The following is a 27,398-nucleotide window of genomic DNA, read 5'->3' on the forward strand; positions in this document are numbered from 1 at the left end:
GTGTTTTTCTCTCTCTCTCAGTATGTGTGCCTTTCAGTGTGTCTTTTTCATTGTGTGTCTGGTTCTTAGTGTGTGTGTGCCTCTCTCTGTATGTGTATGTCTCTCAGTGTGTGTTTCTCTCAGTGTGTGTGTCCCTCTCAGTTTGCATGTCTCTGTGTGTCTCTGTGTGTGTCTCTGAGTGTGTTTTTGTGTCTCTCTCAGTGTGTGTGTCTCTCTCAGTGTGAGTGTGTCTGGTTATTAGTGTGTGTTTGTGTGTGTGTTTTTGTTTTTCTCTCTCTGTAAGGGTATGTCTCTCAGTGTGTGTATCTCTCAGTTGTGTGTCTGTATGTGTCTGTGTGTTTCTCAGTGTTTGTGATTCTCTCTCAGTGTGTGTGTCTCTCTCAGTGTGTGTGTCTCTCTCTGTATGTGTATGTCTTTCAGTGTGTGTGTCTCTATGTGTCTCTGTGTGAGTCTCTCAGGGTGTGTGAATCAGTGTGCATGTCTCTCTCAGTGTCTGTGTGTCTCACAGTGTGCATGGGTCTCTCTGTAGGTGTATGTCTCTCAGTGTATGTGTCTCTCAGTGTGTGTGTATTTATGTGTTTCTGGGTGTGTCTCAGTATGTGTGTCTCTCAGCGTGTATGTCTCTCTCAGTGTGTGTGTGTCTCTCACTGTGTGTTTCTCTCTCTCATTGCAGATGTCTCTTTCTCAGTGTGTGTGTGTCTTTCTCAATGAGTGTGTTTCTGTATGTTTTGTGTTCAATCTTACAAAGTGTGTGTCTGCTCTCATATAGTGTGTGTCTTTCTCAGTGTGAGTGTGTCTCTCAGTGTGTTTGTGTGTGTGTGTCTGTCTCTCTCAGTGTGCATAGCTAACTCTCATTGTGTGTGTCCCTTTCAGTGTGAAGGTCCCTTTCAGTGTGTGTGTCTCTGTGTGACCCTCACCATGTCTCTGTTTGTGATTCTCCCATGAGTACGTTTGTGTATCTCAGTGAGTGTGTGTTTCTGTATGTTTTGTGTTCAATCTTACACAGTGTGTGTGTCTACTCTCATATAGTGTGTGTCCTTCTCAGTGTGAGTGTGTCTCTCAGTGTGTTTGTGTGTGTTTGTGTGTGTGTGTTTGTCTATCTCGGTGTGCATGGCTAACTCTTAGTGTGTGTGTGTCCCATGCAGTGTGAGTGTCCCTTTCAGTGTGTGTTTCTCTGTGTGACTCTCGCAATGTCTCAGTGTGAGTGTGTTTCTCAGTGTGTTTGTATGTGTTTCTGTGTGTGTGTTTGTCTCTCTCACACAGTGTGTGTCTCTGTGTGTCTTGGTATGACTCTCAATATGTCCAGTGTGAGTGTGTCTCTCAGTGTGTTTGTGTGTGTTTGTCTCTCTCAGTGTGCATGCCTAACTCTCAGTATTTGTGTGTCCCTTTCAGTGTGAAGGTCGCTTTCACTGTGTGTGTCTCTGTGTGACCCTCACCATGTCTCTGCTTGTGATTCTCCCATGAGTACGTTTGTGTGTCTCAATGAGTGTGTGTTTCTGTATGTTTTGTGTTCAATCTTACACAGTGTGTGTGTCTACTCTCATATAGTATGTGTCTTTCTCAGTGTGAGTGTGTCTCTCAGTGTGTTTGTGTGTGTGTGTGTGTGTGTTTGTCTCAGTATGCATGGCTAACTCTCAGTGTGTGTGTGTGTGTGTCCTTTTCAGTGTGTGTGTCTCTGTGTGACTCTTTCAATGTCTCTGTGTGTCTCCAAGTGTTTCTCACTCTTCATGTGTGTGTTTCTGTCTCATTGTGTGTCTACCTAGGTGTTTCAGGTCTCTTTCGTAGTGTCTGGGTGTGTTGCTCAATGTGTGTGTCTCTCCCTCTAAGGTGTGCGTGTGTCTCTCTCAGGGATTGTGTGTCTCTCACAATGTGTGAATGTATGGTTCGCTCTGTGTGTTTAAGTTTTTCTCCCTCAGTGTGTGTGTGTGTCTTGCTCTAAGGAGTGTGTATCTCTTCTTGGATGAGGGTGTCTCTCAGTGTGTGTGTCCCTGTCAGCTTGCCTGTCTCTGTGTGTCTCTGTGCATGTCTGTCAGTATGTGTGTCTCTCAATGTGTTTTTCTCTCTCTTTCAGTGTGTGTCTCTCTCAGTGTGTCTCATTGTGAGGGTGTCTGGTTCTTTGAGTGTGTGTGTGTCTCGCTCTGGATGTGTATATCTCTCAGTGTGTGTGTCTCTCAATGTGTGTGTCTCTATGTGTCTCTGTGTGGGTCTCTTAGGGTGTGTGACTCTCAGTGTGTATGTCTCTCTCAGTATCTGTGTGTCTCGCAGTGTGTGTGTGTCTCGGTATCTGTATGTCTCTCAGTGTATGTTTCTCTCAGTGTGTGTGTCTCTGTGTGTCTCTGGGTGTGTCTCAGAGTGTTTGTGTCTCTCTCAGCATGTATGTCTCTCTCTGTGTGTGTGTCTCTCACTCTGTTTTTCTGTCTCTCATTGTGGATGTCTCTCTTTCTCAGTGTGTGTGTGCCTTTCTCAATGAGTGTGTGTTTCTGTATGTTTTGTGTTCAATCTTATACAGTGTGTGTGTCTACTCTCATATACTGTGTGTATCTCTCTCAGTGTGAGTGTGTTTTCTCAGTGTGTTTGTGTTTCTCTCTCAGTGTGTGTGCCTCTCTCTCTGAGTGTGTGTCTCTGTGTGTATCTCTCTCAGTGTGAGTGTGTTAGGTTCTCAGTGTGTGTGTGTGTGTCAGTGTGCATGTGTGTCTCTCTCTGTATGTGTATGACTCTCAGTGTGTGTGTCTGCCCGTTGTTTGTCTGTATGTGTCTTTGTGTGTGTCTCTCAGTGTTTGTGACTCTCTCGAAGTGTTTAAGTCTCTCTCAGTGTGTGTCCTTCTCTGAGTGTGTCTCTCTCGTGAGCGTGCCTGGTTCTTAGTGTGTGTGTGTGTTTCTCCCTCTGTATATGTATGTCTCTCAATGTGTGTGTCCCTCTAAGTTTGCATGTCTCTGCGTGTCTCGGTGTGTGTCTCTCAGTGTGTTTTGACTCTCTCTCAGTGTGTGTGTCTCTCTCAGTGTAAATGTGTCTGATTCTCCGTGTGTGTGTGTGTATGTGTGTCTTGCTCTCAGGAGTGTGTCTCTTCCTGCATGAGGGTGTCTCTCCCAGTGTGTGTGTCTCTCTCAGTGTGAGTGTGTCTGGTTCTCAGTGTGTGTGTGTCCATGTTTTGTTTTTCTCTCTCTGTGAGGTTATGTCTCTCAGTGTGTTTGTCTCTCAGTGTGATTTTGTCTCTGTGTGTGTGTGTCTCTGTAAGTGTGTGTGTCTCTCTCAGTGTGAGTGTGTGTGGTTCTCAGTGTGTGTATTTCCATGTTTTTGTTTTTCTCTCTGTGGAAGAGTGTCTCTCAGTGTGTGTATCTCTCAGTTGTGTGTCTGTATGTGTCTGTCTGTGTTTCTCAGTATTTGTGACTCTCTCTTAGTGTGAATGTCTCTATCAGTTTGTGCATATCTATTAGTGTGTGTGTCTCTCTCTGTATGTGTATGTCTCTCAGTGTGTGTGTCTTTCAATGTTTATGTCTCTGTGTGGGTCTCTCAGGGTTTGTGACTTTTAGTGTATATGTCTCCTTCAGTGTCTTTGTGTCTCACAGTGTGCATGTGTCTCTCTGTAGGTGTATGTCTCTAGTGTATGTTTCCCTCAGTGTGTGTGTCTGTATGTATCTCTGGGTGTGTCTCAGTGTGTGTGTCTCTCTCTCAGTGTGTATGTCTCTCTCAGTGTGTGTGTGTCTCTCACAGTGTGTTTCTCGCTCTCATTGTGGATGTCTCTCTTTCTCAGTGTGTTTGTGTCATTCTCAATGAGTGTGTGTTTCTGTATGTTTTGTGTTCAATCTTCCACAGTGTGTGTGTACTCTCATACTGTGTGTATCTCTCTCAGTGTGAGTGTGTCTCTCAGTGTGTTTGTGTTTCTCTCAGTGTGTGTGCCTCTCTCCCTGAGTGTGTGTCTCTATGTGTTTCTCTCTCAGTGTGTGTCTGGTTCTCAGTGTGTGTGTGTGTGTGTGTATCAGTGTGGGTGTTTTTCTCTCTCTGTATGTGTATGACTCTCAGTATGTGTGTTTGTCCGTTGTGTTTCTCTATGTGTCTCTGTGTGTGTCTCAGTGTTTGTGACTCTCCTGAAGTGGTTAAGTCTCTCTCAGAGTGTGTGTGTCTCAGTGTGTGTTTCTCTCTCTCAATGTGGATGTCTCTCTCTCTCAGGGTGTGTATGAGTCTCTCTCTGTATGTGTATGTCTCTTAAGTGTGTGTGTGTGTCTGTGTGTGTCTCTGTGTCACTGTGTGTGGCTCACACTGTTTGTGTCTCTCAGTGTGTATGTTTCTCTCAGTGTCTGTGTCTCTCACAGTGTGTTTCTCTTTCTCAGTGTGGATGAGCCTCTCTCAGTGTGTGTGTCTCTCAGTGCATGTATGTCTCTGTATGTTGTGTGTTCACTCTTTCACAGTGGGTGTCTCTCTCTTGTGTGTGTCTTTCTCAGTGTGTGTGTGTGTGTGTGTGTGTGTTTGTCTTTCTCACTGTGCATGGCTAACTCTTAGTATGTGTGTGTCCCTTTCAGTGTGTGTGTCTCTCACAATGTCTCTGTTTGTGTGTCTCCCAGTGTGTGTCTCTCTGCATGTGTGTGTTTCTGTCTCATTGTGTGTCTGCCTCAGTGTTGTGGGTGTCTTTCGTAGTGTCTGGGTGTGTTGCTCAATGTGTGTGTCTCTCCCTCTAAGTTTTGTGTGTGTCTCTCTCAGTGTTTGTGTGCCTCTCTCAGTTTGTGAATGTGTATCTCACTCTCTGTGTTTAAGTTTCTCTCCCTCAGTGTGTGTGTGTGTCTTGCTCTGAGGAGTGCATGTCTCTCACTGGGTGAGGGTGTCTCTCTCAGTATGTGTGTCCCTGTCAGTTTGCATGTCTCTGTGTGTCTCTCAGTGTGTTTTTCTCTGTCTCTCAGTGTGTGTCTCTCTCAGTGTGTCTCTCTCATTGTAAGTGTGTCTGGTTCTTAGTGTGTGTGTGTGTTTCTCCCTCTGTATGTGTATGTCTCTCAGTGTGTGTGTCCCTCTCAGTTTGCATGTCTCTGTGTGTCTCTGTGTGTGTCTCTCAGTGTGGTTTGACTCTCTCTCAGTATGTGTGTCTCTCTCAGTGTATGTGTCTCTCTCGGTGTGAGTGTGTCTGATTCTCAGTGTGTGTGTGTGTCTTGCACTCAGGAGTGTGTGCTTCTTCCTGGATGAGGGTGTCTCTCAGTATGTGTGTCCCTCTCAGTATGCCTGTCTCTATCTGTCTCTGTGTGTGTCTCTCAGTGTGTTTTTCTCTCTCTCTCAGTGTGTGTCTCTCTCTCAGTGTGTGTATGTCTTTCAGTGTGAGTGTGTCTGATTCTCACTGTGTGTTTGTGTAAGAGTTTTTCCTTTTCTCTCTCTGTAAGGGTATGTTTCTCAGTGTGAGTATCTCACAGTTGTGTGTCTGAATGTGTCTGTGTGTGTGTTTCTCAGTGTTTGTGACTCTCTCTCAGTGTGTATGTCTCTCTCAGTGTGTGTGTCTCTCTCAGTATGTTTATGTCTCTCAGTGTGTGTATCTCTATCTGTGTGTCTCTATGTGTCTCTGTGTGGGTTTTTCAGGGTGTGTGACTGTCAGTGTGATTACCTCTCTCTCTCAGTGTGTGTCTCTCTCAGTGAGTCTTATTTTGAGCGTGCTTGTTTCTTAGAGTGTGTGCGTGTCTCTCTGTATGGGTATATCTCTCAGTGTTTGTGTGTCTCACTCAGTGTGAGTATGTCTGATTCTCAGTGCGTCTGTGTCTTGTTCTCAGGAGTGTGTGTCTCTTCTTGGATGAGGGTTTCTGTCTCAGTGTGTGTGTTCCTGTCAGTTTGCAAGTCTATTGTGTCTCTGTGTATGTCCCTCATTATGTGTGTCGCTCAGTGTGTTTTGACTCTCTCAGTGTGTGTGTCTCTCTCAGTGTGTGAGTCTCTCTCAGTGTGAGTGTGTCTGATTCTCAGGGTTTGTGTGTGTCTTTCTCTCAGGAGTGTGTGTCTCTTCCTGGATGAGTATGTCTCTCAGTGTGTGTGTTCCTGTAAGTTTGCTTGTCTCTGTGTGTCTCTGTGAGTGTATCTTAGTATGTGTGTCTCTCAGTGTGTTTTTCTCTCTATCTAACTGTGTGTCTCTCTCATTGTGTCTTTGTCATTGTGTTTTTCTTCTCTCTCTCAGTGTGTCTCAGTCAGTGTTTCTCAAATTGTGAGTGTGCCTAGTTCTTAGTGTGTGTGTGTGTGATTCTCCCACTTTATGTGTATGTCTCTCAGTGTGTATGTCCCTCAGTTTCCCTGTCTCTGGGTGTCTCCGAGTGTGTCTCTCATCATGTGTGTCTCTCAGTGTGCTTTTCACTGTCTCTCAGTGTGTCTCTATCAGTGTGTCTCTCTCATTGTGAGTGTGCCTGGTTCTTAGTGTGTGGGTGTGTTTCTCCCAGTGTATGTGTAAGTCTCTCAGTGTGTGTTTTTCTGAGATTGCATTTCTCTGTTTGTCTCTGTATGTGTCTCTCAGTGTGTTTTGAGTCTCTGAATGTGTGTGTCTCTCTCAGTGTGAGTGTGTCTGATTCTCAGTGTTTGTGTTCGTTTGCTCTCAGGAGTGTGTGTTTCTCTCACTGTATGTGTATGTCTCTCAGTGTGTTTGCCCTGTGAGTTTGCCTGTCTGTGTGTCTGTGTGTGTGTCTCTCAGTATGTATATCTCTCAGTGTGTTTTTCTATCTCAATCAGTGTGTGTCTCGGTCAGTGTGTCTCTCTCATTGTGAGTGTGCCTGGTTCTTAGTGTGTCTGTATTTCTCCCACTGTATCTGTATGTCTCTAAGTGTGTCTGTCCCTCTCAGTTTGCATGTCTCTGTGTTTCTCTGTGTGTGTCTCTCAGAGTGTTTTGACTCTCTCCATGTGTGTGGCTCTCACAGTGTGTTGTCCCTCTCAGTGTGAGTGTGTCTGATTCTCAGTGTTTGTGTGTGTGTCTTGCTCACAGGAGTGTGTGTCTCTTCCTGTAGGAGGGTGTCTCTCAGTTTGTGTGTCTCTGTCAGTATGCCTGTTTCTGTGTGTCTCTGTGTGTCTCTCAGTATGTGTGTCTCTCAGTATGTATATCTCTCAGTATGTGTGTCTCTGAGTGTGTTTTTTGCTCTCTCTCAGTGTGTGTTTCTCTCAGTGTGTCTCTCTCATTGTGAGTGTGCCTGGTTCTTAGTGTGTGTGTGTGTTTCTCCCACTGTATGTGTATGTCTCTCAGTGTGTGTGTCTCTCTGAGTTTGCATGTCTCTGTTTGTCTCTGTATGTGTCTCTCAGTGGGTTTTGAGTCTCTGAATGTGTGTGTCTGTCAGTGTGTGTGTCTCTCTCAGTGTGAGAGTGTCTGATTCTCAGTGTTTGTGTGTGTTTGCTCTCAGGAGTGTCTGTTTCTCCCACTGTATGCGTATATCTCTCAGTGTGTGTGTCCCCGGGAGTTTGCCTGTCCGTGTGTCTCTGTGTGTGTCTCTCAGTATGTGTGTGTCTCTCAGTGTCTTTATCACTCTCTCTCAGTGTGTGTCTCTCTCAGTGATTCTGTCTAATTGTGAGCGTGCCGGTTGTTAGTGTGTGTGTTTGTGTCTCCCTCTGTATGTGTATGTCTCTCAGTGTGTGTGTCCCTCTCAGTTTGCATGTCTCTGTGTGTCTCTCTGTGTGTCTCTCAGTGTGTTTTGACTCTCTCAGTGTGCATGTCACTCTCAGTGTGTGTGTCTCTCTCGGTGTGAGTGTGTCTCTCTGAGTGTGAGTGTGTCTGATTCTCAGGGTTTGTGTGTGTCTTGCTCTCAGGGGTGTGTCTCTTCCTGGATGAGGGTGTCTCTCAGTGTGTGTGTCCCTCTCATTTTCCCTTCTCTGTGTGTCTCTGTGTGTGTCTCTCATTGTGTTTTTTTTCTCTCTCTCAGTGTGCATCTCTCTCAGGCTGTCTCTCTCATTGTGTTTTTCTCTCTCTCTCAGTGTGTGTCTCCCTCAGTGTGTTTCTCTAATGAGAGTGTGCCTGGTTCTTAGTGTGTGTGTGTGTTTCTCCCACTGTATGTGTATGTCTCTCAGGATGTGTGTCCCTGTCAGTTTGCCTGTCTCTGTGTGTGTCTCTCAGTATGTGTGTCTCTCACTGTGTTTTTCACTCTCTATCAGTGTGTCTCTCTCAGTGTGTCTGTCTCACTGTGAACGTGCCTGGTTCTTAGTGTGTGTGTGTGTTTCTCCCACTGTATGTGTATGTCTCTCATTTTGTGTCCCTCTCAGTTTACCTGTCTCTGTATGTCTCTGTGTTTGTCTCTTAGTCTGTGTGTCTCTCAGTATGTTTTTTTCTCTATCTCAGTGTGTGTCTCTCTCAGTGTGTCCCTCTCAATGTGTTTCTCTCTCTCTCTCAGTGTGTGATCCTGTCAGCATGTTTCTCACATTGTGAGTGTGCCTGGTTCTTAGTGTGTGTGTGTGTGTGTTCCTCTCACTGTATGTGTATGTCTCTTAGTGTGTGTGTCCGTGTCAGTTTGCCTGTCTCTGTGTGTCTCTGTGTGTGACTCTCAGTATGTGTGTCTCTCAGTGTGTTTTTAACTCTCTGTCAGTGTGTGTCTCTCTCAACGTGAACGTGCCTGGTTCTTAGTGTGTGTGTGTGTTTCTCCCTCTTTATGTGTATGTCTATCAGTGTGTGTGTCCCTCTCAGTTCGCATGTATATGCATGTCTCTGTGTGTCTCTCAGTGTGATTTGACTCTGTGTGTGTGTGCGTCTCTCTCAATAAGTTTGTCTCTCTAGCACGTGTGTCTCTCTCAGTGTGTCTCTCTCATTGTGCTTTTCTCTCTCTCTCAGTGTGTGGCTCTGTCAGTGTGTTTTTCTCTTTGTTAGTGTGCCTGGTTCTTAGTGTGTGTGTGTGTGTGTGTGTGTTTCTCCCACTGTATGTGTATGTCTCTCAGTGTGTGTGTCCCAGTCAGTTTGCTTGTCTCTGTGTGTCTCTGTGTGTGTCTCTCATCATGTCTGTGTCTCTCAGTGTGTTTTTCTCTCTCTCAGTGTGTGACACTGACAGTGTGTCTCTCTCATAGTGAGTGTGCCTGGATCTTAGTTTGTGTGTGTGTTTCTCCCACTGTATGTGTATGTCTCTCACGGTGTGTGTCTCTCTGAGTTTGCATGTCTCTGTGTGTCTCTGTGTGTGTGTATCAGTGTGTTTTGAGTCTCTGAATGTGTGTGTCTCTCAGTGTATGTGTCTGTCTCAGTGTGAGTGTGTCTGATTCTCAGTGTTTGTGTTTGTTTGATCTCAGGAGTGTGTGTTTCTCCCACTGTATGTGTATGTCTCTCAGTGTTTGTGTCCCAGTCAGTTTGCCTGTCTCTGTGTGTATCTGTGTGTGTTTCTCAGTATGTGTGTTTCTTATTGTGTTTCCCTCTCTCAATCAGTGTGTGTCTCTGTCAGTGTTTCTCTCTCAGTGTGCTTTTCTCTCTCTCAGTGTGTGTCTCTGTCAGTGTTTCTCTCTCAGTGTGCTTATCTCTCTCTCAGTGTGTGTCTCTGTCAGTGTGTTTCTCTCATTTTGAGTGTGCCTGGTTTTCAGAGTGTGTGTGTGTTTTTCTCCCACTGTATGTATATGTCTCTCAGTGTGTGTGTCCCTGACAGTTTGCCTATCTCTCTGTGTTTCTCTGTGTGTCTCTCAGTGTGTTTGACTCTCTCTCATTATGTGTGTCTCTATCAGTGTGCATGTGTCTGATTCTCAGTGTTTGTGGATGTCTTGCTCTCAGGAGTGTCTTTCTTCCTGGATGAGGGTGTTTCTCAGTGTGTGTGTCCCTGGCAGTTTGCCTGTCTCTGTGTGTCTCTGTGTGTGTCTCTCAGTGTGTGTGTCTCTCAGTGTGTTTTTCTCTCTTTCTCAGTGTGTGTCTCTCTCAGTGTGTCTCCCTCATTGTGTTTTTGTCTCTCTCTCAATGTGTGTCTCTGTCAGTGTGTTTCTCTCATTGTGAGTGTGCCTGGTTCTTGGTGTGTGTGTTTCTCCCACTGTATGTGTATGTCTCTCAGTGTGTGTGTCCCTGACAGTTTGCCTATCTCTGTGTGTCTCTGTGTGTGTCTCTCAGTATGTGTGTCTCTCAGTGTGTTTTTCACTCTCTCTAATTGTGTGTCTCTCAGTGTGTCTCTCTTATTGTGAACATGCCTGGTTCTTAGTGTGTGTGTTTCTCCCTCTGTATGTGTATGTCTCTCAGTGTGTGTGTCCCTTTCAGTTTGCATGTCTCTGCGTGTCTCGGTGTGTGTCTCTCATTGTTTTTTGATTTTCTTTCAGTGTGTGTGTCACTCTTAGTAAGTGTGTCTCTCTAAGTGTGAGTGTGTATGATTCTGTATCTGTGTGTCTTGCTCTCTGGAGTGTGTCTCTTCCTGGATGAGGATGTCTGTGTGTGATGTGTGTGTCCCTGTCAGTTTGTCTGTCTCTGTGTGACTCTGTGTGCGTCTCTGAGTATGTGTGTCTCTCAGGGTGTTTTTTTCTCTCTCTCTCAGTGTGTGTGTCTCTCAGTGTGTCTCTCTCATTCTGACCGTGCCTGGTTCGTAGTGTGTGTGTGTGTTTTTCTCCCTCTGTAAGTGTATGTCTCTCAGTGTGTGTGTACCTCTCAGTTTGCGTGACTCTTTGTGTCTCTGTGTGTGTCTCAGTGTGTTTTGACTCTCTCAATGTTTGTGTCTCTCTCAGTGTTTTGTGTGTCTCAGTGTAAGTGCGTCTGATTCTCAGGGTTTGTATGTGTGTGTCTTGCTCTCAGGAGTGTGTCTCTTCCTGGATGAGGGTGTCTCTCACTGGGTGTGCCCCTGTCAGTTTGCTGTTAATCTGTGTCTCTGGGCTTGTCTCTCAATATGTATGTCTCTCAGTGTGTGTTTCTGTCTCTCTCAGTGTGTGTCTCTCTCAGTGTGTCTCTCTCATTGTGTTTTTCTCTGTCTCTCAGTGTGTGTCTCTATCAGGTTGTCTCTCTCATTGTGAGTATGCCTGGTTCTTAGTGTGTGTGTGTGTTTCTCCCTCTGTATGTGTATGTCTCTCAGTGTGTGTCTCTCTCTGATTGCATGTCACTGTGTGTCTCTGCATAGGTCTCTCAGTGGGTTTTGAGTCTCTGAATGTGTGTGTCTGTCTCAATGTGTGTGTCTCATTGTGAGTGTGTCTGATTTTCAGTGTTTGTGTTTGTTTGCTCTCAGGATGTGTGTTTCTCCCACTGTATGTGTAAGTCCCACAGTATGTGTGTCCCTGTGAGCTTGCCTATCTGTGTATCTCTGTGTGTGTCTCTCAGTTTGTGTGTGTCTCCTTGTGTTTTTAACTGTCTCTCAGTGAGTGTCTCTCTCAGGAATTCCCTCTAATTGTGAGCATGCCGGTTGTTAGTGTGTGTGTTTGTTTTTCCCTCTGTACGTGTATGAAACTCAGTGTGGGTGTCCGTCTCAGTTTACATGTTTCTTTGTGTCTCTGTGTGTTTCTCTCAGTGTGTTTTGAGTCTCTGAATGTGTGTGTCTCTCAGTGTGTGTGTCTCTCTAAGTGTGAGTGTGTCTGATTCTCAGTGTTTGTGTTTGTTTGCTCTCAGGAATGTGTGTTTCTCCAGCTGTATGTGTATGTCTGTCAGTGTGTGTGTCCCAGTGAGTTTGCCTGTCTGTGTGTCTCTGTGTGTTTCTCTCAGTGTGTTTTTAACACTCTCAGTGTGTGTCTCTCTCAGGATGTGTGTCTCTCATGCGTTTTTGTCTCTCTCAGTGTGTGTCTCTGTCAGTGTGTCTGTCTCATTGTGAGTGTGCCTGTTTCTTAGTGTGTGTCTGTATTTCTCCCACTGTATGTGTGTGTCCCTCTCAGGTTGCATGTCTCGGTGTGTCTCTTGTGTGTTTCTCTCAGTGTGTTTTGACTTTCTGAATGTGTGTGTCTGTCTCAGTGTGTTGTCTCTCTCAGTGTGTGTCTGATTCTCAGGGATTTTGTGTGTCTTGCGCTCAGGAGTGTGTGACTCTTCCTGGATGAGGGTGTCTCTCAGTGTGTGTGTCCTTGTCAGTTTGCTGTGTCTGTGTGTCTCTGGGCTTGTCTGTGTGTATGTGTGTCTCAGAGCATGTGTGTCTCTCAGTGTGTTTTTCTCTCTTTCTCAGTGTGTGTCTCTCTCATTTTGTTTTTCCCTGTCTCTAAGTGTATGTCTCTGTCAGTGTGACTCTCTGATTGTGAGTGTGCCTGCTTCTTAGTGTGTATGTGTGTTTCTCCCACTGTGTGTGTATGTCTCTCAGTGTGTGTGTCCCTCTCAGTTTGCATGTCCCTGTGTGTCTCTCTGTGTGTCTCTCAGTGTGTTTGATTCTCTCTCAGTGTGTGGGTCTCTCTATGTGTGTGTGTCTCTCTCAGTGTGAGTGTGTCTGATCAGTGTTTGTGTTTATCTTGCTCTCAGGTGTCTGTGTCTCTTCCTCATTGAGGATGTCTCTCAGTGTATGTGTCCTTGTCAGTGTGTCTGTTTCTGTAGGTCTCTGTGCTTGTCTCTCAGTATGTGTGTCTGTCAGTGTGTTTTTCTCTCTATCTCAGTGTGTGACTCTCTCAGTGTGTCTTTCTCATTGTGTTTTCCATTCTCTCTCAGAGTTTGTTTCTGTCAGTGTTTTTCTGTCATTGTGAGTGTGCCTGGTTCTTTGTGTGTGTGTGTTTCTCCCACTGTATGTGTATGTCTAGCAGTGTGTGTGTCCCAGTCAGTTTGCCTCTCTCTGTGTGTCTCTGTGTGTGTCTCTCATCATGTCTGTATCTCTCAGTGTGTTTTCCTCTGTCTCTCAGCGTGTGTCACTGTCAGTGTGTCTCTCTCATTGTGAGTGTGCCTGGATGTTAGTTTGTGTGTGTGTTTCTCCTACTGTATGTGTATGTCTCTCTGTGTGTATGTCTCTCTGAGTTGGCATGTCTCTGTTTGTCTCTGTATGTGTCTCTCAGTGTGTTTTGAGTCTCTGAATATGTGTGTCTATGTGTGTGTGTGTCTGTCTCAGTGTGAGTGTGTCTGATTCTCAGTGTTTGTGTTTGTTTGCTCTCAGGAGTGTGTGTTTCTCCCACTGTATGTGTATGTTTCTGAGTGTGTGTGTCCCTGTGAGTTTGCCTGTCTGTGTGTCTCTGTGTGTGTCTCTCAGTTTGTGTGCATCTCTCAATGTGTTTTTCACTGTCTCTCAGTGTGTGTCTCTCTCAGGAATTCTCTTTAATTGTGATCGTGCCGGTTGTTAGTGTGTGTGTGTATTTCTCCCTGTGTACGTGTATGTCTCCCAGTGTGTGTGTCTGTCTCAGTTTACATGTTTCTTTGTGTCTCTGCGTGTGTCTCTCAGTGTGTTTTGACTCTCTGAATGTGTGTGTCTGTCTCAGTGTGTTGTCTCTCTCAGCTGAGTGTGTCTGATCCTCAGATTTGTGTGTGTCTTGCACTCAGGAGTGTGTGACTCTTCCTGGATGAGGGTGTCTCTCAGTGTGTGTCCTTGTCAGTTTGCTGTGTCTGTGTGTCTCTGGGCTTGTCTGTGTGTATGTGTGTCTCAGAGCATGTGTGTCACTCAGTGTGTTTTCCTCTCTCTCTCAGTGTGTCTCTCTCTCAGTGAGTGTCTCTGTCACTGTGTCTCTCTCATTTTGTTTTTCTCTGTCTCTCAGGGTGTGTCTCTGTCAGTGTGTCTCTCTCAATGTGAGTATGCCTGGTTCTTAGTGTGTGTGTGTGTTTCTCCCAGTGTATGTGTATGTCTCTCTGTGTGTATGTCTCTCAGAGATGGCATGCCTCTATTTGTCTCTGTATGAGTCTCTGAGTGTGTTTTGAGTCTCTGAATGTGTGTGTCTCTGTCAGTGAGAGTGTGTCTGATTCTCAGTGTTTGTTTGCTGTCAGGAGTGTGTGTATCTCCCAGTGTATGTTTATGTCTGAGTGTGTGTGTCCCAGTGAGTTTGCCTCTCTGTGTGTCCCTGTGTGTGTCTCTCTGTATGTGTGTGTCTTCAGTGTGTTTTGACCCTCTCTGTGTGTGTCTGTCTCAAAAAGTGTGTCTCTCTCAGTGTGAGTGTGTCTGATTCTCAGTGTTTGTGTCTGTTTGCTCTCAGGAGTGTGTGTTTCTCCCAATGTATGTGTATGTGTCTCAGTGTGTGTGTCCCAGTGAGTTTGCCTCTCTGTGTGTCCCTGTGTGTATCTCTCTGTATGTATGTGTCTGTCAGTGTGTTTTCACTGTGTGTGTGTCTCTCTCAATAAGTGTGTCTCTCTCAGTGTGTGTGTCCCTCTCAGTGTGAGTGTGTCTGATTCTCAGTGTTTGTGTATGTTTGCTCTCAGGAGTGTTAGTTTTTCCCACTGTATGTGTATGTCTCTCAATGTGTGTGTCCCTCTCAGTTTTCATGTTTCTGTGTGTCTCTCAGTGTGTTTTGACTGTCTCTCAGTGTGTGTGTCCCTCTCAGTGTGAGTGTGTCTGATTCTCAGTGTTTGCGTGTGTCATGCTTTCAGGAGTGTTTCTCTTCCTGGATGAGGGCGTCTCTCAGTGTGTGTCCCTGTCAGTTTGCCTGTCTCTGTGTGTCTCTGTGTGTGTCTCTCAGTATGTGTCTCTCTCAGTGTGTCTCTCTCATTGTGTATTTGTATCTCTCTCAGTGTGTGTCTCTGCCAGTGTGTTTCTCTCATTTTGAGTGTGCCTGTTTCCTAGTGTGTGTGTGTTTCTCCCAGTGTATGTGTATGTCTCTCTGTGTGTATGTCTCCCTGAGTTGGCATGCATCTGTTTGTCTCCATATGAGTCTCTCAGTGTGTTTTGAGTCTCTGAATGTGTGTGTCTCTGTGTGTGTGTGTCTCTGTCAGTGTGAGTGTGTCTGATTCTCAGTGTTTGTGTTTGTTTGCTCTCAGGAGTGTGTGTTTCTCCCATTGTATGTGTATGTCTCTCAGTGTGTGTATCTCTCAATTGTGTGTCTGTATGTGTCTCTGTGTGTGTTTGTCAGTGTTTGTCACGCTCTCTCAGTGTGTATATCTCTCTCAGTGTGTGTGTCTCTCTCTCAGTGTGTGTGCCTCTCTCTTAGTGTGTATGTGTCTCTGTGTGTGTCTTTGTGTGTCTCTCTCAGTGTTAATGTGTCTGGTTCTCAGAGTGTGTGTGTGTGTGTCAGTGTGCGTGTGTCTCACTCTCTGTATGTGTATGACTAACTGTGTGTGTTGTGTCTGTTCATTGTGTGTTTCTATGGGTCTCTGTGTGTGTCTCTCAGTGTTTGTGACTCTCTCAAAGTGTTTAAGTCTGTCAGTGTGTGTGTCTCTCAGTGTGTGTTTCTCTCTCTCAGTGTGTATCTGTTTCTCTCTCTGTATTTGTATGTTCTAAGTGTGTGTGTGTGTGTGTCTGTGTGTGTGTCTCTATGTGTCACTGAGTGTGGCTCACAGTGTATGTTTCTCTCAGTTTCTGTGTCTCTCACAGTGTGTTTCTCCTTCTTAGTGTGGATGTCTCTCTCTCTCTCTTAGTATGTGTGTCTCTCAGTGTTTGTGTGTCTCTGTATGTTGTGTGTTCATTATTTCACAGTTGGTGTCTCCTTCTTGAATGTGTCTTTCCCAGTGTGTGTGTGTGTGTGTGTGTGTGTGTGTCTCAGTGTGCATGGATAACTCTCAGCTTGTGTGTTTCCCTTTCAGTATGTGTGTCTTTGTGTGTGTGTCTCTGTGTGACTCTCACAATGTCTCTGTTTGTGTGTCTCCCAGTGTATCTCTTTCCATGTGTGTGTTTCTGTCTCATTTTGCATCTGCCTCAGTGTTGTGGGTCTCTTTTGTAGTGTCTGTGTGTTGCTCAATGTGTGTGTCTCCCCCTCTAAGTTGTGCATGTCTCTCAGTGTGTGTGTGTCTCTCTCAATGTGTGTCTCGCTCTCTGTCTTTAAGTTTCTCTCCCTCAGTGTGTTTATTTGTGTGTCTTGTGCTCAGGAGTGTGTGTCTCTTCCTGGATGAGGGTGTCTCTCAGTGTGTGTGTCCCTGTTAGTTTGCCTGTCTCTGTGTGTTTCTGTGTGTGTCTCTCAGTATGTGTGGCTCTCAGTCTGTTTTTCTCACTCTCTCTCAGTGTGTGTGTCTCTCTCTCAGTGTGTGTGCCTCTCTCTCTGAGTGTGTGTCTCTGTGTGTGTCTCTCAGTGTGTTTTTGTCTCTCTCTCAGAATGTGTGTCTCTCTCAGTGTGAGTTTCTCTGGTTCTCAGTGTGTGTGTGTGTCCATGTTTTTGTTTTTCTCTCTCTGTAAGGGTATGTCTCTTAGTGTGTGTATCTCTCAGTTGTGTGTCTGTATGTGTCTCTGTGTGTGTTTCTCAGTGTTTGTGACTCTCTCTCAGTGTGTATGTCTCTTTCAGTGTGTGTGTGTCTCTCAGTGTTTGTGTGTCTCTCTCTGTGTGGGTCTCTCATGGTGTGTGACTGAGTGTGTATGTCTCTCTCAGTGTCTGTGTGTGTCTCTCACTATGTGTTTCTCTCATTGTGGATGTCTCTCTTTCACAGTGTGTGTGTGTGTGTTTCTCAATTTGTGTGTGTTTTTGTTGTTTTGTGTTCAATCTTACACAGTGTGTGTGTCTACTCTCATATAGTGTTGTGTGTCACTCTTAGTTTGAGTGTGCCTCTCAGTGTGTTTCTCTCTCAGTGTTTGTGCTTCTCTCTCTGAGAGTGTGTGTCTCTGTGTTTCTCTGTGTGTGTCTCTCTCAGTGTGAATGTGTCTGATTCTAAGTGTGTGTTTGTGTTTCAGTGTGTGTGTGTGTCTCTCTCTGTATGTGTATGACTGTCAGTGTGTGTGTCTGTCTGTTGTCTGTCTCTATGTGTCTCTGTGTTTGTCTCTCAGAGTTTGTGGCTCTCTCGAATTATTTAAGTCTCTCTCAGTGTGTGTTTCGCTCTCTCAGTGTGGATGTCTCTCTCTCTCAGTGTGTGTGTGTGTCACTCTCCGTATGTGTCTGTCTGTAAGTGTGTGTGTGTGTGTGTGTATCTGTGTGTGTGTCTCTATGTGTCACTATGTGTGGCTCACGATGTTTGTGTCTCTATCTCAGTGTGTACGTTTCTCTCAGTGTGTATGTCTCTCACAGTGTGTTTCTCCTTCTCAGTGTTGATGTCTCTCTCTCTCAGTGTGTTTGTCTCTCAGTGTGTGTGTGTCTTTGTATGTTGTGTGTTCACACTTTAACAATGAATGTCTCTCTTGTGTCTCTTTCAGTGTGTGTGTGTGTGTCTATCTCTCTCAGTGTGCATGGCTAACACTCGGTATGTGTGTCCCTTTCAGTGTGTGTCTCTGTGTGTGTGTCTCTGTTTGTCTCTCCAGTGTATCCTCTCTCCATATGTGTGATTCTGTCTCATTGTGTGTCTGCCTCAGTGTTGTGGGTCTCTTTGGTGCTGTCTGTGTGTGTCCTCAACGTGTGTGTCTCTCCCTCTAAGTTGTGCATGTCTCTCTCTCAGTGTGTGTGTGTCTCTGTCAGAGTGTGAATGTGTGTCTCGCTCTCTGTCTTTAAGTTTCTCTCCCTCAGTGTGTGTGTATGTGTGTGTGTGTCTTGCTCTCAGGAGCGTGTGTCTCTTCCTGGATGAGGGTGTGTCTCAGTGTGTGTGTCCCTGTTAGTTGACTGTCTCTGTGTGCCTCTGTGTGTATCTCTCATTATGTGTTTCTCTCAGTGTGTTTTTCTCCCTCCCTCTCGGTGTGTCTCTCTCAGTGTGTCTCTCTCATTGTGAGAGTGTCTAGTTCTTAGCGTGTGTGTGTGTGCCTCTCTCTGTATGTTTATGTCTCTCAGTGTGTGTCTCTCTCAGTTTGCATGTCTCTGTGTGTCTCTGTGTGTTTCAGTGTGTTTTTGTCTTTCTCTCAGTGTGTGTGTCTCTCTCAGTGTGAATGTGTCTGGTTCTCAGTGTGTGTGTGTGTCTCCGTGTTTTTTTTTTTTCTCTCTGTAAGGGTATGTCTGTTAGTGTGTGTCTCTCAGTTGTGTATCTGTATGTGTCTGTGTGTGTGTTTTTCAGTGTTTGTGACTCTCTCTCAGTGTATATGTCTCTTTCAGTGTGTGTATGTCTCTCCCTGTATGTGTATGTCTCTCAGTATGTGTGTCTCTCAATGTGTATATCTCTATATCTCTCTGTGTGGGTCTCTCATGGTTTGTGACTCTGAGTGTTTGTCTCTCTCAGTGTCTGTGTGTGTCTCTCAGTGTGTGTTTCTCCTTCTCAGTGTGGTTGTCTCTCTCTCTCAGTGTATGTGTCTCTCAGTGTGTGTGTCTCTGTAAGTTGTGTGTTCACACTTTCACAGTGAGTGTCTCTCTCTTGTGTGTGTCTTTTTCAGTGTGCGTGTTTGTGTGTCTATCTCTCTCAGTGTGCATGGCCAACTCTCAGCATGTGTGTCCCTTTCATTGTGTGTGTCTCTCAGTGTGTGTCTCTGTGTGACTCTCACAATGTCTCTGTTTGTGTGTCTCACAGTGTGTCTCCCTCTCCATGTGTGTTTCTGTCTCATTGTGTGTCTGCCTGAGTGTTGTGAGTCTCTTTGTTAGTGTCTGTGTGTGTTTCTCAATGTGTGTGTCTTTCCCTCTAAGTTGTGTGTGTGTCTCTCTCAGTGTGTGAATGTGCATCTCGCTCTCTCTGGTTCAGTTTCTCTCCCTAAGTGTCTGTGTGTGTTTCTCAATGTGTGTGTCTCTTCCTCTAAGTTGTGTGTGTCTCTCTCTCAGTGCATGAATGTGTGTCTCACTCTCTGTTTAAGTTTCTCTCCATCTGTGTGTGTCTTGTGTCTTGTGCTCATGAGTGTGTGTCTCTTCCTGGATGAGGGTGTCTCTCAGTGTGTGTGTCCCTGTTAGTTTGCCTGTCTCTGTGTGTCTCTCTCAGTATGTGTGTCTCTCAGTGTGTTTTTCTCTCTCTCTCAGTGTGTGTCTCTCTCACTGTGTCTCTTTCATTGTGAGTGTGTCAGGTTGTTAGCATGTGTGTGTGTGCCTCTCTGTATGTGTATGTCTCTCAGTGTGTGTGTCCCTCTAAGATTGCATGTCTCTTTGTGTCTCTGTGTGTGTCTCAGTGTGTTTTTGTCTCTCTCTCAGTGTGTGTGTTTCTCTCAGTGTGTGTGTGTGTCCCTGTTAGTTTGCCTGTCTCTGTGTGTCTCTCTCAGTATGTGTGTCTCTCAGTGTGTTTTTCTCTCTCTCTCAGTGTGTCTCTCTCATTGTGAGTGTGTCAGGTTGTTAGCATGTGTGTGTGTGCCTCTCTGTATGTGTATATCTCTCAGTGTGTGTGTCCCTCTAAGATTGCATGTCTCTTTGTGTTTCTGTGTGTGTGTCTCAGTGTGTTTTTGTCTCTCTCTCAGTGTGTGTTTCTCTCAGTGTGTGTGTGTGTGTCCGTGTTTTTGTTTTCTCTCTCTCTCTAAGGGTATGTCTCTCAGATTGTGTATGTCTCAGTGTGTGTCTCTATGTGTCTCTGGGTGTGTCTCAGTGTGTGTTACTCTCTCTCACTGTGTATGTCTCTTTCAGTGTGTGTGTGTGTCTCTCTCTGTATGGGTATGACTCTCAGTGTGTGTGTCTCTATGTCTCTCTGTGTGGGTCTCTCATGGAGTGTGACTGAGTTTGTATGTCTCTCTCAGTGTCTGTGTGTGTCTCTCACTGTGTGTTTCTCTCTTTCATTGTGGATGTCTGTATTTCATGGTGTGTGTGTGTGTGTCTTTCTCAATGAGTGTGTGTTTCTGTATATTTTGTGTTCAATCTTACACAGTGTGTGTGTCTACTCTCATATAGTGTGTGTGTCTCTCTCAGTGTTTGTGCATCTCTCTCTTTGGGTGTGTGTGTCTCTATGTGTGTCTCTCTCAGTGTGAGTGTGTCTGATTCTCAGTGTGTGTGTGTCAGTGTGCGTGTGTCTCTCTCTGTATCTGTTTGACTCTCAGTGTGTTTTTCTGTGTATTTTCTGTCTCTGTGTGTCTCTGTGTGTGTCTCTCAGTGTTTGTGATTCTAATTATTTAGGTCTCTGTGTGTGTGTGTCTCTCAGTATGTGCATCTCTCAGTGTGTGTTTCTCTTTCTCATTGTGGATGTCTCTCTCTCAGCGTGTATGTGTGTCTTTCTCTGTATGTGTATGTCTCTAAGTGTGTGTGTGTTTGTGTGTGTGTCTCTGTGTGTGTTACTCTGTGTCACTATGTGTGGCTCACAATGTTTGTGTCTCTGTCTCAGTGTGTATGTTTCTCTCAGTGTGTGTGTTTCTCACAGTGTGTTTCTCCTTCTCAGTGTGGATGTCTCTCTCAGTGTGTGTGTCTCTGTATGTCGTGTGTTCACACTTTCAAAGTGAGTGTCTCTCCCTTGTGTGTGTCTTTTTCAGTGTGTGTTTGTGTGTTTGTCTTTCTCTCAGTGTGCATGGCTAACTCTCAGTGTGTGTGTGTCCATTTCAGTGTGTGTGTCTCTGTGTGTGTGTCTCTGTGTGACTCTCACAATGTCTCTGTTTGTGTGTCTCCCAATGTGTCTCTCTCTCCATGTGTGTGTTTCTGTCTCATTGTGTGTCTGCCTCAGTGCTGTGGGTCTCTTTGGTAGTGTCTGTGTGTGTTTCTCAATGTGTGTGTCTCTCCCTGTAAGTTGTGTGTGTCTCCCTCTCAGTGTGTGTGTGTATCTCTCTCAGAGTGTGAATGTGTGTCTCGCTCTCTGTGTTTAAGTTTCTCTCCCTCAGTGTGTGTGTGTGTCTTGCTCTCATGAGTGTGTGTCTCTTCCTGGATGAGGGTGTTTCTCAGTGTGTGTGCCCCTGTCATTTTGCTTGTCTCTGTATATCTGTGTGTGTGTCTCTCAGTATGTGTGTCTCTCAGTGTGTTTTTCTCTCTTTCTCAGTATGTGTCTCTCTCAGTATGTCTCTCTAATTGTGAGTGTGTCTGGTTCTTAGCATGTGTGTGTGTGTCTCTCTCTGTATGTGTATTTCTCTCAGTGTGTGTGTCTCTCAGTGTGTTTGTCCCTCTCAGTTTGCATGTCCCTGTGTGTCTCTGTGTGTGTTTCTCAGTGTGTTTTTGTCTCTCTCTCTCTCTGTGTGTCTCTCTCAGTGTGTGTGTCTCTCTGAGTGTAAGTCTGTATTGTTCGCAGTGTGTGTGTGTCCGTGTTTTGTTTTTCTCTCTCTCTAAGGGTATGTCTCTCAATGTGTATATCTCTCAATTGTGTGTCTGTATGTGTCTGTGTGTGTGTTTCTCAGTGTTTGTGACTCTCTCAGTGTGTATGTCTCTCTCAGTGTTTGTGTCGTTCTCTCAGTGTGTGTTTGCTTGTTTCTCTGAGTGTGTGTGTCTCTGTGTCTCTTTGTGTGTGCCTCTCTGTGTGAGTGTATCTGGTTCTCAGTTTGTGTGTGTCAGTGTGCATGTGTGTCTCTCTCTGTATGTGTATGACTCTCTGTGTGTGTCTCTTCATTATGTGTCTCTATGTGTCTCTGTTAGTGTCTCTCAGTGTTTGTGACTCTCTCAAAGTGTTTAAGTCTCTCTCAGCATGTGTGTCTCTCAGTGTGTATTTTTCCATCTCTCTGTGGATGTCTCTCTCTCAGTGTGTGTGTTTCTCAGTGTGTTTGTGTCTCTGTATGTTGTGTGTTGACTCTTTCACAGTGTGTGTCTCTCTCATGTGTGTGTCTTTCTCAGTATGTTTGTGTGTGTGTGTTGGTCTGTCTCTCTCAGTTTGCATGGCTAACTCTCAGTGTGTGTGTGTCCCTTTCAGTGTGTGTCTCTGTGTGTGTGTGTCCCTGTGTGACTCTCACAGTGTCTCTTTTTGTGTGTCTCCCATTGTTTCTCTCTCTCAGTGTGTCCGACTGTTTGCAATCCCATGGACTATATACATTCCATGGAATTCTGCAGGCCAGAATATTGGAGTCAGTAGTCGTTCCCTGCTCCAGGGCATCTTCTCATCTCAGGCAAGATCCCAGATCTCCCTCATTGCAGATGGATCCTTTACTGACTGAGCAACCAGGGATATCTCAGCTTATTCCACTTTTGGCTGTTGGATGTGCTGCATGAACATGTGTGTGTTAAGTCGCTTCACTCGTGTCCCACTCTTTGTCACTCCATAGACGGTAACCCGCCAGGCTCCTTTGTCCATGGGACACTCCAGGCAAGAGTACTGGAGTGGGTTGCCATACTCTCCTCCAGGAAATCTTCTCGACTCCGGGACCAAACCCATGTCTCTTACACCTCCTGTATTGGCAGGTGGGCTCTTTCCACTTGCACAACCTGGGAACATGCATGTACATATATTTGGGTACCAGTTTAAGCTGGATTCAAGATTGCTGGGAGAAATATCAATAACCTCAGATATGTAGATGACACCACCCTAATAGTAGAAAGCAAAGAGGAATAAAAGAGCTTCTTGATGAAGGTGAAAGATGGGAGTGAAAAAGCTGGCTTAAAACACAACATTCAAAAAAATGATGATTATGGCATCCCGTCCCATTCAGTTCAGTTCAGTTTAGTTCAGTCGCTCAGTCATGTCCGACTCTTTGTGACCCCATGAATCGCAGCACGCCAGGCCTCCCTGTCCAACACCAACTCCCAGAGTTTACCCAAACTCATGTCCATCGAGTTGGTGATGACATCAAGCCATCTCATCCTCTGTCGTCCCCTTCTCCTCCTACCCCAAATCCCTCCCAGCATCAGAGTCTTTTCCAATGAGTCAACTCCGCATGAGGTGGCCAAAGTATTGGAGTTTCAGCCTCAGCATCAGTCCTTCCAATGAACACCCAGGACTGATCTCCTTTAGGATGCACTGGTTGGATCTCCTTGCAGTCCAAGGGACTCTCAAGAGTCTTCTCCAACACCACAGTTCAAAAGCATCAATTCTTTGGTGCTCAGCTTTCTTCCTAGTCCAACTCTCACATGCATACATGACCACTGGAAAAACCATAGCCTTGACTAGACGGACCTTTGTTGACAAAGTAATGTCTCTGCTTTTTAATATGCTATCTAGGTTGGTCATAACATTCCTTCCAAGGAGTAAGCATTTTTTAATTTATTGGCTGCAATCACCATCTGCAGTGATTTTGGAGCCCTAAAAAATAAAGTCTGACACTGTTTCCACGATTTCCCCATCTATTTCCCATGAAGTGATGAGACCAGATGCCATGATCTTTGTTTTCTGAATGTTGAACTTTAAGCCAACTTTTTCACTCTCCTCTTTCACTTTCATCAAGAGGCTTTTTAGTTCCTCTTCACTTTCTGCCATAAGGGTGGTGTCATTGCTCAAGCACAAACAAAATCCCTGAGCTGCCAGATCCCTAGGGGCACTCAAAAGCCCTCTCTTGTAATCAAAAGTCGATTTCTGGTCTAATAAAGTAAAGCAGAACTCCACAGGAGTAAAGAATCAAATGAGAACTGCGAGTCTGTGTTCTTTCTATCTGTCCATGCTATTCACATGGCACAGGGTGAGCCCAGTGAGGCTGGACAGTCTTCAGTCTGGACCCCATGGTTCCTTTTTTCTGAAGCAGCAACATTTCACACACTCGGCCAAGAGTGTGGTTGCTGATTTGAATGACGAGGCAAGCACAGGATGGACTGGTTCTTGGGCCTTGGCTCCTGTGCATGGGGGTGTCACCTTCCATGAGTTATGCACCCTGAAGCAGAAGGTGCTCCTCAAGGATCCCCCAAGGATACCACAAGTTTCTGATCAGCAGCTGAGCATCTCCAACTACCGATCCATGGGCCTCCCCAAGATGCTCAGCAGAAAGTGGGGTCACTCACCCCACCCGCCAAGAACCTTGCAAACACATGACCCCAAACCCAAAGACAAGTATAGGTTCCCACAAGGTAAACAGCAGCCCTTTTTGCTCTGCCCTCACAGCTGTATTGACGAGCCTGTGTTTGGACATGATGCGGACAGGCAGTGTGTCCAACATGCAGGCCTTGTGAGCAAAGCAACAGTTTACAGCAGGGCAAGGGTCACCTGCAAGGACACGCCAAGGCCTGTTTCTGGGCCTGGGGGACTCTCTATCAGCTGGAGGCCTCACTGGCTGCTTACGCTCAGCCCTGCCCCCAGCCTTCTCTCATCACCCCGTGGACACTGTTCCAACATCAGGGAGTTTGGACCAGAACAAAGAGGGGAAAACACTAACCGGTTTGCCAACAACACATTTTTCTCAAGCACCCAGACACAGGAGAGCCAGTGCGAGTGGCAACACCATCATTTTGTAAAGGTCAAAGTCGTGGAGACCCTTGCTGAGTCCAGAACAGCACCTTATGAGGGGAGTCCCTGCACCTGGCCCTGCACCAAGTAGGCACCGCAGGGTGGGGCAGATTCAGACAGAATCGCATGTCCAGGGCATGGTGTCACCATGTGCTGATCTCTCAGTCACCTTCCTTTTGAGAGCCCAGTCTGGACAGGCCTCCTGCCCAAAGGGGATCAGATGCTCAGGGATGTCCACCTGGAAGATGTCCTTCCCACCCCTTGCTGGGAAGGGCTGCAACAGCCAGCTAGGGTTGATGAGCACTGTCAGGTACTTCTATTGCAGGTCGGGTAGCAGGGCTTGAATCTCCAGCCCCTCCACCTCATTGGGACCTAGGTTTTCTGGGTGCAAGAAAGTGTCCCCGCTGTCCATAAGACCTGAGTGCAAAGACAGGACACAGAAAGTGAACAAGGTGATTCAAAGTCACACCTCCTAGAGATGAAGACCGTAACATGGAGGGGATGTGAGGTGAATTGGGTCCTCTGGCTGAGCAATTCAGGATGGCTCACCTTCAGTTCAGTTCAGTTCAGTTCAGTTGCTCAGTCGTGTCCGACTCTGTGACCCCATGAATCGCAGCACGCCAGGCCTCCCTGTCCATCACCATCTCCCGGAGTTCACTCAGACTCGCGTCCATCAAGTCAGTGATGCCGTCCAGCCATCTCATCCTCTGTCGTCCCTTCTCCTCCTGCCACCAGTCCCTTCCAGCATTAGAATCTTTGCCAATGAGTCAACTCTTCACATGAGGTGGCCAAAGTACTGGAGTTTGAGCTTTAGCATCATTCCTTCCAAGGAAATCCCAGGGCTGATCTTCAGAATGGACTGGTTGGATCTCCTTGCAGTCCAAGGGACTCTCAAGAGTCTTAAGGGAATTCAGGGCAAGGCCAAGCGAGGGGGGGAGCAAAATGAAAGGGAGAGGCCTGGTGCTCCAGGAATGCACCAGGCCACAGGCAGGTCTCAGTCTGCCCACTGCAGGCCACAGGGGCAGAGCAGAAGGGCCCAAGCAGGGAGCCTGTGGACATCAGGTCCCCAAACACTTTGCCACAAGACAGGTGTTGCTGTGGGGCCTACCGCTGGGGAGTCAGGGGACTTGCTCAAGCCCAGTTGCAGGCAGTGGGGGTGTGGAACCCTGGCTGGGTGCTTTCCTGCCTCTCATGGTCTCTGCTAGGCACACACACACACACACACACACACACACACACACACACGTGTGGACACACACACAGCAGGACAAGTGCCATGTGCAGACCTGGATGCACCTCTGCCTCAGAGCACAAATGGGGACTGAGGCACAGAGTGGTGGTCAGGCACCTTGGCCACCATCTCCCAGCCCAGGGACTCTTGCTGTCCCTCTGAAGAACCCTCATCCCCCCACCCCCCACCAACCAGTTCAACAGAAAACAAACGAGCACAACCCAGCTGAGATCCAAGGTAGCACCCGGGGCTGTGTAGGCAGTGCAGGGCAGGGTGTCACTTGCCTGCAATCACTCTGCAGCTGAACTTGTCCCCATCCCACAGCAGGCCTGGATCTAGGTGGGGCTCATCCTTAGCCTCTGCTCTAGCAGCTCCTGCCAGGCCACGTCCTCCCAGTCCCGGTGTGCCATGTGGATGGCCAGGGTACAGTGCCGGGTCCACATAGCATGGGCCACCACCACATCTTCAGGGTCTTGACACTCTTTAAGATGAAACCTGAAAAAGGCTGTTGGAAGGACAGACAGTTAAACTTCATCTCACAGGGCTCTCCGGGCCTCCTGTGGCTGTGGAAACACAGAACCACAAAGGTCAGGAGCCTGACACAGCAGCCTCCAAGCTCACAGCCCTGGGCTGGACCTCAGCACTGGGCTGGACCTCAGCACTGGGCCGGACCTCAGCCCCACATGCCTGAGCGTCTTTCAAGCCTGCTGACACAGAATGAGGGCAGGTGCTGTCAGAGAGGTCTGACTCCTTCCATCCATCTCCACATGGTCTGCTGACAGGTGGACGGCAATCTAGAGGACACATTCATCACATGGATGCTGTGGGGAGGTCAGGGAGGAGGGCAGGACAGCGGGAGAGAGTCACGTGGTGACTTCCAAGACAGAGGGCCCGGAAACATGGGGAGCACTGAGGAGGGAGGGCAAGCCCCTGGCTTCACAGCCCAGAGGCTAGGCTCTGGTCCTCTCCCGGCAGAGAGAGGCACTGTCTTGGGCTTGGCTTCCCCCACCCCAGGCCGCCACCCTACCCCTCAGCTCCCAACCCCACCCCTGCCAATGCTCTACAGATCCCCCATCTCAGCCCAGGGCTGCTGAGGGCAGTTCCGTGCTAACCAATCTGGCCTTGGCCCTGGGGCTGCCCTGAAGCTCAGACGGCCCTGCCAGGTGTCTTCTGCATGCCTTTGGGAGCCACCTCCCTCCCAGCCCTTCCCACACCCCAGACGCCACTGTCAGCTGATACCCTGGCCCTTGCCCAGAGCCTTGAGAAAGAACAAAGGAGAGCAGGAACTACTGGGATGGATGCACTCCGTGTCATCATCAGGGCCTGGGACGGCACCACACAGGGGTCACAGAACTCAAACCTCAAAGAATCCGCTAGGTTACTGTCACCTCGTTCCACGACTGAGGAGATGCTGAGAGATAGAGAGATAGCCCATGACTTCAGGGGACCTGACCACACACACCTCCAATCTCATTTCTTTTCTTTTACCTGGAGGGGGGTCCCTGTTTACTGGAGGGAATTGGAGGCCGAGGAGCAGAGCCTCAGGCCTGAACCTCAGCAGTGTCTCAGCGCCTCCAAGGGAGCCTCTGTTTCCACATGGCTGTGAGGACGGGGACAAGGTCCCAGAGGAACCCATCCCAGGGCCTTCCAGGCCTTCCCTTCCCTGAGAACAGCAGAGCCACAGTTACCACAGGCCCGTGAGGCCCCATGAGATCTGGCTCCTACCCTGGTGGCCTGCTCTCCTCCCCTCTAGATTCACCCCTGGTAGCCATGAAGATCATCCTTCCATACTTGGAACATTCCAGTGTCTTCCTACCTCAGGGCCTTTGTAGGGTGTGAGGAGACACATCATGCCCCTCAGAGTCAGGTGCTAGAGTCTGAATCCCAAGTACCTTGGCGTGACATTAAAGACAAAGAAAAGATCTTCACAGAGCTGACGGAGGTCAAGTGAGCTCATTAGGATGGACCCTCCTCTAACAGGACCGCAGGCTCCATATGAAGGACACATTTAGAGACAGAAAGGCACACAGGAGAACTCTGGGTGAAGAAGAAGGTGGAGCTCTCCAAGCCCAGACACACCCACCATGGTCAGCAATGCCCTGGAAGTGAGGGGGTAGAGATGGGACAGACTCTTCCCACAGCCCACATGATAGCCAACATCAGCTGACACCTCGACCTCGGCTCCTGGTCTACTGAGCCAACACGGATCATGCTTTGAGCTACCCAGCCTGTGTGACCCTTACACAAAAGCCATACTC

At 47.0% G+C, this 27,398-nt stretch overlaps 1 pseudogene; it reads right to left on the minus strand.

Moving 5' to 3' along the window:
* Window positions 1-24,021: 24,021 nt before the first annotated feature.
* On the minus strand, window positions 24,022-25,675 carry LOC138071718 (protein EOLA1-like; annotated as a pseudogene).
* Between the last annotated feature and the right edge of the window lie 1,723 nt (window positions 25,676-27,398).

The sequence above is a fragment of the Capricornis sumatraensis genome, chromosome X (genome assembly GCF_032405125.1).
Source record: "Capricornis sumatraensis isolate serow.1 chromosome X, serow.2, whole genome shotgun sequence".
Classification (NCBI taxonomy): Eukaryota; Metazoa; Chordata; class Mammalia; order Artiodactyla; family Bovidae; genus Capricornis; species Capricornis sumatraensis.